Raw genomic sequence first — 13687 nt, forward strand, 5'->3', positions numbered from 1 at the left:
CCCTAATGAAACTCATCAATCCTGAGTGTTTCTCAGCCCTTAATTATACTAAGAACTTGCTTATAATAAAACTATGTACATTAACTCTTTATCAGAACACAATCTTAGCAGCATTTTAAGATTTAATGCTACATCTAGCTGGCTTTTTTTTTTTTTTTAACCCCGCCACCTGGCTTGCTGGATCCTCATCCCCCAGCCAGAGGTTGAACTCAGGCCTACGGCAGTGAAAGCCCCGAGTCCTTAACTCCTGGGCTGCCAGGGAGTTCCCTTGGCTGGCTTTTAGAGCACAAAATATGTTCTTCTGCTTTTCAACTAATACCTGGATGACTCGAATTCATCAGTCATAGCTCTTCATGGGTTCAGATTCACATCTTTTTATTTCTTCCTTTGCGTCATATGAGTATCAATGCTACCCCACCCCCTCAGAGGAGAACGGGCTGGCAGGAGCACTGGCCAGTGGTCGCCTGTGGCAGACTGCCGGTTGCCAACACCCTTCATCTCCTTCTTCCCCACTAACTGGATCACGCTGATCGGGGCAAGCAAGGCCCCAGACAAAAATGCTAACCTTCTTCCAAGCAGTTAGGGACAGCCATCTGAAATAGTTCTAGCTGACGAGACATGAGCAGAACTGGCCGGGAAGGGGTTCCAGGAAGGCTTCCTACAGGGGCGGACTCCACGGGAAGGCCCCTTCGTCTTTTGTCCCTGACTTTCCTTAATTCTCCTGCCTGGGACAAGGATGCAGTGGGACAGAGGCGCAGCACCCCCAAGGATGAAAGCCATGCGGTGATGGGAGAAAATGGAAGGAGCTCAGGTGTCCAGAGACACCACTAAGCCGTGACTGCAGCCCTGGCCTGGCCATCTCAGGACTTTCTGGTATTGAGGGTCATAAAGCCCTGACTTGTTCAAGTAACCGTGCGTCAATGTGTCTTGTGGCCAAATGCCACCTGACTGGCAGAGAACTTTCTGAAGTCTCTGTACATGGAGAAGTTATCTCCAGGCTGAACACACACTTGGGTGATGCTCTGCAAAAGGAAGCGTTGCTAGGACATTAGTGACCATCACAGTTGTGGGATAGAGCCACCTGCATGCCTTCATTAATGGTAAAACACAAAGACAGTTTTTCACGTGATTTTTCCCGCCAGTTACTGAACAGATGAGGAAACAGCTTATAAGAAGCAAACACAAACCTGGAATCATCAAAGTCTAACACTCCCTAACCAAGCCTTTATTTTAACCTTGGACTTAGGTTCTACAAGCAGAAAGCACTGACTTTTTCCAAGCAACTCAAATGCATGTCACCAAACTCCATAGGCTTGTTGTAGCAACTTCTACAAAGAAAAAGCACAAGAATAATTTATGTGGTCAATATGCTTTCATTAAACAAACACTTGTTAATCGTTTCCTAGGTTCTAGACACACAGAAGTAACACCAGTATAGTGTCTGCTTTCAGAAAGCCCCAGGGATATATCAGATGGAGAAAACAGCCTATAATTATGAAGACTACATAATAGATTTTAATGATTCTAAAATGCAAAATGGCAGGTATATTTATGATTGCAGGTATCTAAATATGTGGGTCTATGAACCAGGGCTACAATGCAAAACAGAGATATAAAGGAAAGAACAACTGCATTAAAGTGGTAGAATTATAAGTCATCTTAAAACTGTTCCCAAACTACTTCCCTATCTGAGCCAGTTCACACTAGACTTACCTTCCTTCCTGCACAGGAAGCTTTCCTCCCCTCTCCATTTCCACACGAGCCCCATCATTTCTATCCTGTAGGCTCGAAATACCATCTTTGATATCCGCCCTCCCGTAAATATGAATCCCCAAGTCCTGAATCTTTAAACAAGTTCCTCTCGTCCTCTTCCTCTAGACACCACCCTTCTCACCTGTGGGTCAGCTGCATTAGCTGGACAGCCTGTTTCCTTCATGTCAACCTATCTCCCACCCAACCCACACTGTGCAGCGCTGTCAAAGCCCCTTCCTCAAGGACCACTCTCAGCGCCTCCTCCTCCGGGGAGGTCCCTGGAGGGTTTGAGCCTCCTCCCCAGAAGAGGACCCCTCTGCTCCAGCCTGTGGGTCCCTCAGCAACCGGCGCTGGCCCCCTCGCTCAAGCCCCATAGAAACCTGAAGTCAGGATGGCTTCCACACAGCTCTCCTCAAACTGTAGCCACTTGCCAGGTTTTGGCTTATGCTGTTTCATTCTGAAAACAACCTCCCTTTTTGACCACCTAATCAGATCTTGCATATATTATTTCTTCCCTCAGGTTATCCTCAATCCCTCTCATTCACATCAACATTTCTCCTCTCTGAAATCCTAAATTACTTCTGCTCTATAATATCACCCATTTATCTACTATTTTCCACAAAGAATCTTGTGAATGAAGAAAACGGTGTGTTTGGGGCTTTCGGGGCCTCACCCTTCTTTTTAACATGGTAACAAGTCTTGTACTTAAATGTAAGCAGTGAGCTTAATGCCATCTGAGGAAGAAGTATGTTCAAACGAATCCACAGAATTCTAAAGTAATACCAGCTAACAGATTCCTTTCATCAGGTACCAGGTGCCGAACTAAATACTTTATTTTACATTATCTCATTTAATTCTCACAAGGTACTATAATGAACCCCACACTACACAGGGAGAAACTGGAGTTCAGGGGGATTAAGAAATCTATACAATATTAACGCATACTTATGGAATTTAGAAAGATGGTAATGATGACCCTATATGTGAGATAGCAAAAGAGACACAGATGTAAAGAACAGACTTTTGGACCCTGTGGGAGAAGGCGAGGGTGGATGATTTGAGAGAATAGCACTGAAACAAGTATATTTGCTTATGTGAAACAGATCGCCAGTCCAGGTTCAACATGTGAGACAGCGTGCTCAGGGCTGGTGCACTGGGATGACCCTGAGGGATGGGATGGGGAGGAAGGTGGGAAGGGGGTTCAGCATGGGGAACACATGTACACCCATGGCTGATTCATGTCAATGTATGGCAAAAACCACTACAATATTGTAAAGTAATTAGCCTCCAATTAAAATAAATAAATTAACCAAAAAAAAATCTATACAAGGTCTCAGCGCTTTTAAGTACAAGTAAAGCCTAAAACAAAAATATTGGAGACTAAAACAAAACTGTAGGTTTGTCTGTGAAAAAAGACAGATCTATCTCCAACTAGATCAGGAGCCTTTAGAAAATAGGGACTGAGTCTTGAATTCTTCAACCGAGCCTAACTTGGCAGTAAATATTTCAGAGTGCCAGGGACGGGGTGTGTGTGTCCCCTGCAAAAGTCACAGGTGAAGCCTAAACCCCAGTGTCATGGTGTTTGGAGGCAGGACCTCTGAAAGGTCATTAGGTCTCAAGGGTGGTCCATGCCCATATTAAAGACCCCAGAGAGCTCTCTCCACCTCGTAAGGACAGAGCAAGAAGACTACTGTTGAACCAAGAAGCAAGACCCTCACCAGACACCCAGTCTGACTACCAGCGGCTTGATCTCGGACCCTCCAAATTCCAGAACCGGGAGAAAGAAACGTTTGTTCTTTGAGCCCCCCATTCTATGGTTTATTTGTGATAGTGGTCCAAACCAAAGAGCTAAATTCCTAAGTGTTAACATCTGTAACAGTTAACAGGTGCACATAACATCCTGAACAATCTGTTCTCTGGGTGTTCTCAGTGATTCACACTCCGGAACAAATAATTCATCAGTGGTACTGAGATAATACATGCCATCTAAGGAAGAGGCATGTTCAAACAAGTCCACAGAATTCTAAAGTAACATCAGCTAACTGACTCCTTTCATCAGGTACCAGGTACCTAATTAAATACTTTGCATTACCTCATTTAATCCTCACAAGGTACTGTAATGAACCCCACACTACAGAGGGAGAAACTAGAGTTCAGGGGAATTAAGAAATCTATACAAGGTTTCACTGCTTTTAAGTAGATGAACCAGCATGATAACCTGGGGCTTGATGATGCTAAAGCTCAAGCTCTCAGCCATTTTCCAGCTTCCCTAAAATTCAACAGGTTAGTGTTTAGCATGTCTAAGGCCCTTCACAGCTTATCAGCACAGCCAAGGCCAGACCATCTTTCCAGCCAAACTGCCTTCCACATCCCTCTCGGATACCATTTTCCGGGCAAACCAGGCCACATGCAACACTCCAAACACACTCCAGCTCTTTCCTACCAGCCGGGCTCTGCTTCGTTTCTTCTCCCTCCTACACCTCACCTCGCCTCTTCACCTGCTGAAATCCTAATCACTCCAAAACATTCAAGCCTCAGCCAACTCCTCTGTGAAGCTTCCTAGATCCCGCTCACCTACAGCAGGAAATATGTGCTCCTACCCACTTCTTTAGCTCTTCCCACTCTACTTCTGGCCTGACTGTCTTACTTCACATTTAGTGATTTACATCCACAAGGGTCTCCTGTTTTGAACAGCAAACACCCTGATGACAGGGGAAAGAATCGAGGGTCCAGAGTCAATTCATCTTTACAGATACCAGACCCTCCTCACATGGTGCCCAGCACACAGGAGGCATCTGAAGATGCTGACTGAATCTGCGGAACTCACTTTCACTTGATACCAAAAGGCAAAGCAGGAAAGGAAGGACTTTTCATTCCGAATGCTGGCCAAGGCTGATGGCACAGCCTTGCTGGCTGTCTGAGGAGCTATCGGGGGTACCTGGCACTCACTTGGCTCGTCCCCTCCAGAGAACGACACAGCCTTGCTGGTGCCAAGTTCAGTTCAACCACTGGGAGGACTATCAGAAGAGCAGATTGTTAGTATCTCTTTTTCCAAAATGATGATGTGAACTTAAGTCTTAGGAGGAAGCAGTATAGTAAGAATTCAGCTCTTTCCAATCCTCGCAAGGTCCTACCCAGAGCATCTTTGTCTCAAGGATAATGAAAAAGTCACCCAAAGCTTGCTGGTGCCTGCCACTGAGTCGCCACCTCACCTCCCTTCACTCTTTTACACTTAGCTAAATTAATAAAGACTTAGACCAAGATTATTTTTATAAACTCTCCCCAACGACCTTAATCTCGCCTGAATGCTACACAGTCCTTCAAAACGTGTGCTCGGTCACTCAGTCGTGTCTGACTCTTTGTGGCCCTGTGGACTGTAGCCCTCCAGCTCCTCTGTCCATGGGATTTCCCAGGCAAGAATACTGGAGTGGGGTGCCATTTCCTGCTCCAAGGGATCTTCCCGACCCGGGGAATGAACCTGTGTCTCTTGCGTCTCCTGCACTGGCAGGAGGACTCTCGACCACCTGCACTACTTGGGGAGCACCAGCCTTCAAAATAATTACCTTGGAAATCAACACTTTCTACTATCAAATGTTCAGAACAGCTTTGGGATCCTATCAGACTTGATTTCAAAATTATTTAGAAGACAAACCAAAAAAATTAAGTCTCTCCACTTCATTAGGCACATCCTTGAAATATGACTTTAGAGCTGTCTTGGGAGGGTACATGCTGCAACATCTTAGGAGAGCCAAAGGCTGTGGACAAATTCAGGTGTACAACATGGTACATGGTTTAAAATACCATCTTATATTAAAATGAGCAAGGTTCTACCATGGAACAGAATATCATATACATACAAATGTTTTAAGAAGAAAATCAGAAATTTTAAAATAGTGTTTCAGAACTGCCACAGGCTACTCTGTACTAGGCTAGGGATAATGTTTCCATTAAAGAAACTTCACGTAAAATGTTAAAAAATGAAGAGATGGCGATTTCTGCTAGCTAAGCTGGCACCATCTCCCATGTCCATGACACTACCAAGGTCTGCTGGATAATTTAGAAAGTATACCAGAGTAGTTAAGAATGTGAACTTTGCGGACTTCTCTGGTGTCCAATGGCTAAGACTCTGTGCTCCCAATGCAGGAACCTGGGTTCAATCCCTGGTCAGGGAACTAGATCCCACAGCCAAATATTAATATATAAATATAAAATATAAAGAATGTGAGCTCTGGTACCAGATGGGCTTTGTTCGAATGCTGCTTTCAATGCTTACACTGTCACCCTGGGAAAATTTTTCAAGCTTTTAAAACTCAAGAGTCCTCATTTGTAAAAAGAGGAATAGCAGCATTTTTCCTCATAGGATTTTTATGAAGTTACATGAGAGAACTTAAAATATCTGGAACTGCATCTGCCTCACAGTGAGAGTTTAACAATTATTACAATTATTGTCCTTTAACACTGCTGCTGACTCTTTAGATGTGTGTTGTTTAGGGGGATGGTGTGTGTGTGCTTGTAAAATATATATAGAAGCCATTTTATAAGAAGTAACCTCACTTTTTTTTTTTTTTCCTATGGGAGTCTCAGCCTGACCACCAGGGTCATTATAGTCCCAGAACATCAGGCTTCCTGACCCACTGCCAGGAACAAGAGGAACCATGTGGCACCTCCCCAGAGAAAAAGATAAAAGTTACCATAGGATTCTGGGGAAAGGCAGGGTGTGGATGGAATGTAAATGAAGCGGTGCTGTGACAAGCTCAAAGCAGGGCTTGTAAAAGGGTCAATTTCAGATGAACCCAGGGCCCTACTGCCTTGGAAACTACAAAGTTAAGGTCCGTGTAGGATGCTGAGTCCAGAAACCCGTATCTGCAACTCTGGGTTAAAATGTGGCTGCTGCTCTGTGTCAAAGTGACTGATACCCTCCAGGCAAGAATAGGATGTGTCATTCCTACTGATATAATTTCAGGCAGCAAAGTTTCTGATAAAATTTAGAGAGGCGTGCTTTTTAGTAAATAAGAAAGCAGGGGTTGCTCAGAAGGGAGTATCATCATGACATATTACAGGTGTATTTGGAAGAAATACTATTTCCTGTTAACTTGGTAGCTGGTTTTAGTGTCTGCTCCCACCAGCTTGATAAATGGACAGGCAGATTTTACTTTCTCGGTCTGAGTCAATTTTTACTTTCTCTGAAGTAACATAACGCTCTTTCAAGAAAATGAGAAAGTACACAAACTACGGAATTCAAAGTTAACTGCTATTAACATGTGGTATCTTTATAACATTTTTTCTATGCAAACATGATTTTCTTTCTGTTTTATATATGGAATTTTTGCTATAAATACTGGCTTCAAACCTCTTTTTAGAATTTATTTATTATTTATTTATTGGGCTGCGCAGGTCTTATTTGCAGCGTATTGGATCAACTTCCCTGACCTGGAATCAAACTCAGGTCCCCTGCATCGGGAGCTGGGAGTCTAAGCTATTGGACCACCAGGGAAATTCTCTATAAATTTATAAATCAATAGTTCAGTTCAGCTCAGACACTCAGTCATGTCGGACTCTTTGCAACCCCATGGACTGCAGAACGCCAGGCTTCCCTGTCCATCACCAACTCTTGGAGCTTACTCAAACTCATGTCCATTGAGTAGTGATGCCATCCAACCATCTCATCCTCTGTCATCGCGTTCTCCTCCCGCCTTCAATTTTTCCCAGCATCAGGGTCTCTTCTAATCAATCTTTTCTTTGCACCAGGTGGCCAAAGTATTGGAGTTTCAGCTTTAGCATCAGTCCTTCCAATGAATATTCAGGACTGATTTCCTTTAGGACTGACTGGTTTGATCTCTTTGCAGTACAATAGTTACTGTCTCCCAATAGTATTAAATATTCTATTTCCACACTATTATTACATGGCAATCCACTGTACAGGTGAGCCAAAACTTCTTTAACCGACCCTTATTGTTAGATGTTTTTAATTATCTCAAGCATTTCTCTATTTTAAATAAAATTACAAGAAACATTCTTGGAGAAATCTTTTCTTATATTCCTGATTATTTTCTTAACATAAATTCTTATGAATAATGAATCTATCTGAAAGAATGCATATTTTGCACCCTGTTGCTCAGATTATAAAAGCTGTAACGGAAAGGACATAATTTCAACCCTCAGGACACTCTTGATAACACACTAGGTGTCAAATTTTTAATCTTCACTAATATTATGAACAAAGAGAAGTATCTAATTTTAGCTTTTTGGTCTGAGTACTACTGAGGATGACAACAAGCTCCTGAGCTATCTTTCCAGGAGGTATATTCAATGGTCTTAAGCAGGAAGTACCCAGAGCTATAGCACAAACAGGGGAAATTTTCAGTTAAGATTCAGGAGAAAGAGGCACTTCCCCCCCCCACTTTTCCAGTGTGCAGAAGGTGGCTGATTTCACCGAGAGTCCAAGGCACGTTTTCCCAGCCTTTCCCCACTCGCAGCACACACAGCGAGTGACAGTATCTGATCAGGACACGGGGTGACGACCATTCTGGCCACCTTGTTTGCTGAGGGCACCCTCATCCCTGCACACCCACACACTGTACTTTAGTCATACTAGCTGGAAAGTTCTGCACCAGAGCAGCCTGAGGAATCCAGAGTGTATGTAAACACACACACACACACACACACACACACACACACACACACTTCATGTTATATATACAGAAAATAATCTGGAAATGTACATGTCAAGTAGTCGTAGTTTTTATCTGTCTGCAATAAGTAATTTCTATTTTCTTAATCTTGTTTGTATCTTTTAATCTTCCTAAAATAACGACTGTACATTCATTTGCTAGTTTCCAGAGTCTACAGAAATTGCACGTTACAGAAGCAGCCAAAGCTCTGTCACCGCTGGCCAGCTGGTGCCCTTGAGTTAACCTCAAGAATGCCAAAGTTTTCCTCTGCCGCCAGTATCTCATTTCTACCCGTGTTCCTCATATTTTTATGACATTAATATTGTTATAAAGTATTTACAGATGTATTTATAGCACCACTGCTATACGTTCCATTCCCAATTCTTATATAAAGCATTTTCATTGAGAATGTCTTCCACGTATCACCTTCAGTTGCCTAGTTTTATCTTCTATACCAAAAATGTCCTAATGACTTTTCATACGTTTTGAACCAAGTTTTTCTGCAATAAGATATACTGTGTCACGTCATCACCTCCATTAATCGTGTCCAAGTCAGGACCTGATAGTGTTCCTCCTCCTTCTGACAACTGTTATTTTTTCAGCTCTTACCTGGAGCCTAGCATGCCCTGCCTTACATGCGTTATCTCAATTAATTATCATGACAACCCTAGGCAATAGGAACTATTTTCTCTGTTTCACAGTTAAGACTGAGTCTCAGCATGGAAGCGACTTGCCTCCGGCCATGCATGCAGCAAGCAGTGAAGCCACAGTGCAAGCCAGGTCAGTGAAATCCAGGCCTGTCGGACCCCTGAGCCGGTGCTGGTGGCCAGGGTCTGCCTCGATGCTTCACAAGACGTTGACCTCTTACGCTGTTAACGCTCATCTGCCTCTAGAAGAACTGCATTAAGTGCAGGACATCGAAAGACAGGACATGCGTGGCCTCGACTTACTCGCTGCAGGGCTGGAGTCAGCCCACCAGTCCTGGGCGGGCTCTGGAGAGCCGGCTGCTGTGTTTCAGGAATTAAGCCCACCATTATTAAAATTACACAAAGTCATGCACGGATGTAAAAGCTGGACTATAAAGAAAGCTGAGCACTGAAGAATTGATGCTTTTGAACTGCGCTGCTGGAGAAGACTCTTGACAAGTCCCTTGGACTGCAAGGAGATCCAACCAGTCCATCCTAAAGGAGATCAGTCCTGAATATTCATTGGAAGGACTGATGCTGAAGCTGAAGCTCCAATACTTTGGCCATCTGACACAAAGAGCTGACTCATTTGAAAAGACCCTGATGATGGGAAAGATTGAAGGTGGGAGGAGAAGGGGACAACAGAGGATGAGATGGCTGGATGGCATCACCGACTTGAGGGACATGAGTTTGGGTAAACTCCGGACGTTGGTGATGGACAGGGAGGCCTGGTGTGCTGCAGTCCATGGGGTCGCAAAGAGTCAGACACCACTGAGCGACTGCACTGACTGAACTGACCATTTTTTTTAGGATTGAAAGTACTCAAAACTGACTGGTTCCTAATGATTTCATTGATTTCTTATCTCTGTGGGAGGTTCTTTATACCCACTGGGTCAATGTACTGGAAATGCTACATGAACACATACTCTGTGGGTCTCCTCCCAGCTCCGCATGTGCTGACATCATGCTGGTGGCTTTCCACTGGCCGTGCTGGCAGTGTGGACACTAGGGGAACCGCCAGATGCTGCAAGTCAGGGCTAAGAAAAACCCTCCCGCCACAGAAACCAGCTGCTCACAAGGACCAGCAATCCACCTCCACCAGCCTTCACCACTCTTCACTACTCATAAATCACAAGTTCTTTTGTTCCCGCAATCATCTGTAAAAAAATTTTTGCTTTCCTTTTTTGCGCCACACTGCGTGGCATGTGGGACCCTAGCTCCTCTGACCAGGGGTTGAACCTCCTGCAGTGGAAGGGTGGAGTCTTAACCACTGGATGGCAGGGAAGGTCTGTGAGCACCACGATGTTTGTCTCTGTTTTGTTTTTTTTTTAACAAGACAGGCAGTACCCACAGACCTCACCCTACTCTCAAACCCTTCATGTTTAAAGTCCGAGAAGCTCCACCCCTGGCCTCTCTCCATCTGTCTCTCAGTCCTCTCCTCCCGAGACGAAGAGGCTTTTCATGTGATCACAGAGGAGGAGGAACTGGGCAAGTGCCGTGCTGCCCTCCCGTGCCCTTTCCTCTCAGGGGCATGTGTTCCTGCCTCCGGGAACCACATCCCTGCGGCAAGTGGACCACGCCCGCCAGGGATGAGCAGGCACAGGGAGAGGGACTCCAGTCCGGCAGCGCTGGGCAGGAAAGAACGTCTAATGCTGAAACTCAGTTTTAGCCAGTGTGCTGCCCACATATGTAAACCATGGTCTCCATGATCCATTAGTAATAAAAGTGACACTGAGGTCTTCATTTGCCCTATGCCTTTACCCAAAGATGGATCAGATTTCAAGATAGACAAGACCATTGCTATCGATGTTGTTCAGTTGCTCAGTCATGTCTGACTCTTTGCAACACCATGGACTGCAGCACACCAGGCTTCCCTGTCCTTCCCTATCTCCCGGAGTTTGCTCAAACTCATGTCCATCGAGTCAGCTGTATCATCCAACTGTCTCATCCTCTGTTGTCCCCTTCTCCTCCCACCTTCAATCTTTCCCAGCATCAGGGTCTTTTCCAATGAGTCAGCTCTTCATATCAGGTGGCCAAAGTATTGGAGCTTCAGCTTCAGCATCAATCCTTACAATGAACATTCAGGGTTGATTTCCTTTAGGATGGACTGGTTTGACTTCCGTGCTATCCAAGGGACTCTCGAGAGCCTTCTATAGCACCACAGTTTGAAAGCATCAATTCTTCAGCGCTTAGCCTTCTTTATGGTCCATCTCTCACATCCGAAAAGGATTACTGGAAAAACCAAAGCGTTGACTAGATGGGCCTGATCACGACAGCTCCTCAAACCCTAAGATGAAATGCTGTATCCTCACAGGCCTTGATGAGCTGCCCAGTCTTCACAATCATATTAAGTCCACCTGCAAGCCTTGGTCTAGTGATTACAAACAGTAACAATACTAGTACCAGCTAACAATTAGAAATATGCAGGTCTTGGGCCAAGTGCTTTACATAAACTGACTTGGGGTTCTGTCATTCGTAAAGCAGGGAACACTTACCCACAACTAACCCAGCGCCAGAGCTGCTCCAAACACAAGCACATAAGAGATCCTTCACTTTCAGCGACAGCATCAACTTCACACCAAAATCCCCCTTCTCATGTCGCATTTTAATTGCTGCCAACACTTAATCTTGCCTCCTAAATAAAAATAACTTGGGCCCTGGGATATGTTTAACCCTGCCTCAGTGCCCTCTGCTATTTCTCAGACATTGGAAGCAATTATATTCTCAAGTCAGTGCATTTTTATTTTTTCATAAAACTGAGAGATCTTTTAGACATTTTCATAGGCAGTCTCGCATTTTAATGTGTGTTTTAAAACTAAATTTGTATTCATTTATTCTTTCTATAAAGACTTGCCAGGCCTCTGTTTTACCGGTTGCATTTCCATCTCCCTGTCCGCCCACACGAGCCTTCCGTAGCGGTTTACACATGCTCACTGATTTCTGACACACTGCAATGGGTTGTCTTAAGTATGCTTGACTTCTTTTTTTCTTGTTCCTCAATAACGTGACCCTATTTACTGCTCAAGATTCATATTTTCAGAATCCTGTTCAAAACACTAAACATTCAAATAATTTGAATTTTTCCACACAGCATCATGAGATTTTAAGAATTTTATTATTTTTAATATCTTATCTTCATGTGCAGATGTACCTAAACTGATTCAGAGTTGAAAAATCCAATGCATTATGATAGCCAAAGAAAAAATAATTAGAAACCCTCTCAGTAACCCATTAGCAGGCCCAAGACCTGCTAATGTTAGTCACGCTCTCTTCAGTTAATCCAGTTAGGCCCACTGCCTCTTGCTTCAGTAAAACTGAAAACACCATACCAATCTCAGTATGTGCTAGATAAAAGGTTTCCTTCTCTTCTCCAAGCTAAATAATCTTTAATTTTAACCTTTCACTTATTATTAGAATTTCCTCTCTATTTTTAGGTTCTCCACACTGCTCTCTAAATGAGGGTCAGAAATAAACAAATACAGAACTGAAAAATCTAATAAAGATCAGGCTGGCGGTAAATGAGATTATGGCAGTGATAGGCTGCTCTGATTTACTTTATTACTACTCGTTTCTCTGGCGGTCACTGTCTTAATAAAAGGTGATGGTACTTCTGATGGTTATTGCCTGAGTTATACCTAAGCCAGGGCTGGTGCCTGCCAAGCCCCACCAACAGTAGAGTCGTCTCCACGCCAGCAGGCAATCCCACAAGACTGGGGCCGTGTCTCACTGCTGTTCTCTGCCCGCCTGGCTGGCAAGTCACCCAGCTCTACAAATGCGTGTGAAGTCAGACAGACTCGAGTTCAAATCCCAGCTCTGTTACTGATTAGCTTTGATCCAGGGCAAGTCGCTTTGCTCTCCTCAGCCAAGCCATGAGCAACACACACCTATTGTACACGGGGGTTATAAGGATCAGATTATTACAAAGAATCTTGCATTGCGCTGGATACACATTAGATTGTCAACAAATGGTAGCTTAAAACAAAAAGAGCTTTCCTTTCTTGAGTAATTGCTTGGCATCTCCTTAACCCTGGCGAATGTCCAGGCCAGGAAAGCACCTTCCCACTGCCTGTGTGGGAAGCAGCGCTGCTCTGCCTTACTCTAACCCACAGCACATAGGACCGGGGCAAACATGCCTACCTGCCTATTCCATACCCATTCTTTAGTCTTCCTTAGTAATAGAACCCTCCATTTATAACTAAGCCTAAGGGTGCCCAGAAAAAGACTACTTGTTTTTTTTCTCAATTGTTTTGACCAACACAACATAAACAAAAATGTCATGCAGCAGCTTCTAGAAATTTCCTTAAAAGACAAGCAGTGCATGCATGACCTATGCCACCATCTTTCCTGGCCTCCCTCCCACTTCCTGGGATGGGACCCTAGAGAACATCCCGACCATGAGGCCTCTGGAATACAGGAGGGCAGAGCAGTGAGCTAGGAGGAGCCTGGGTCCTTGAGAAGGTTGGGACCCCCACTGGGCACTCCAGACTTCTGTGTAAGGAAGAAAACACCCTGTGTTCTTTGACAAGTTGTCATTATTCTGTGGGTTTTCTAATTTTCAGCTGAATCTAAACCTAACTA

At 44.2% G+C, this 13687-nt stretch overlaps 1 protein-coding gene across 1 annotated transcript in view; it reads right to left on the minus strand.

The window, feature by feature from the left end:
* The window catches only part of SNX25 (sorting nexin 25), a 92447-nt gene that overhangs the window by 41787 nt on the left and 36973 nt on the right, over positions 1 to 13687 (minus strand). The gene's annotated exons all lie outside the window — the stretch shown is intronic.

Source organism: Capra hircus, chromosome 27, assembly GCF_001704415.2.
Source record: "Capra hircus breed San Clemente chromosome 27, ASM170441v1, whole genome shotgun sequence".
Lineage (NCBI taxonomy): Eukaryota > Metazoa > Chordata > Mammalia > Artiodactyla > Bovidae > Capra > Capra hircus.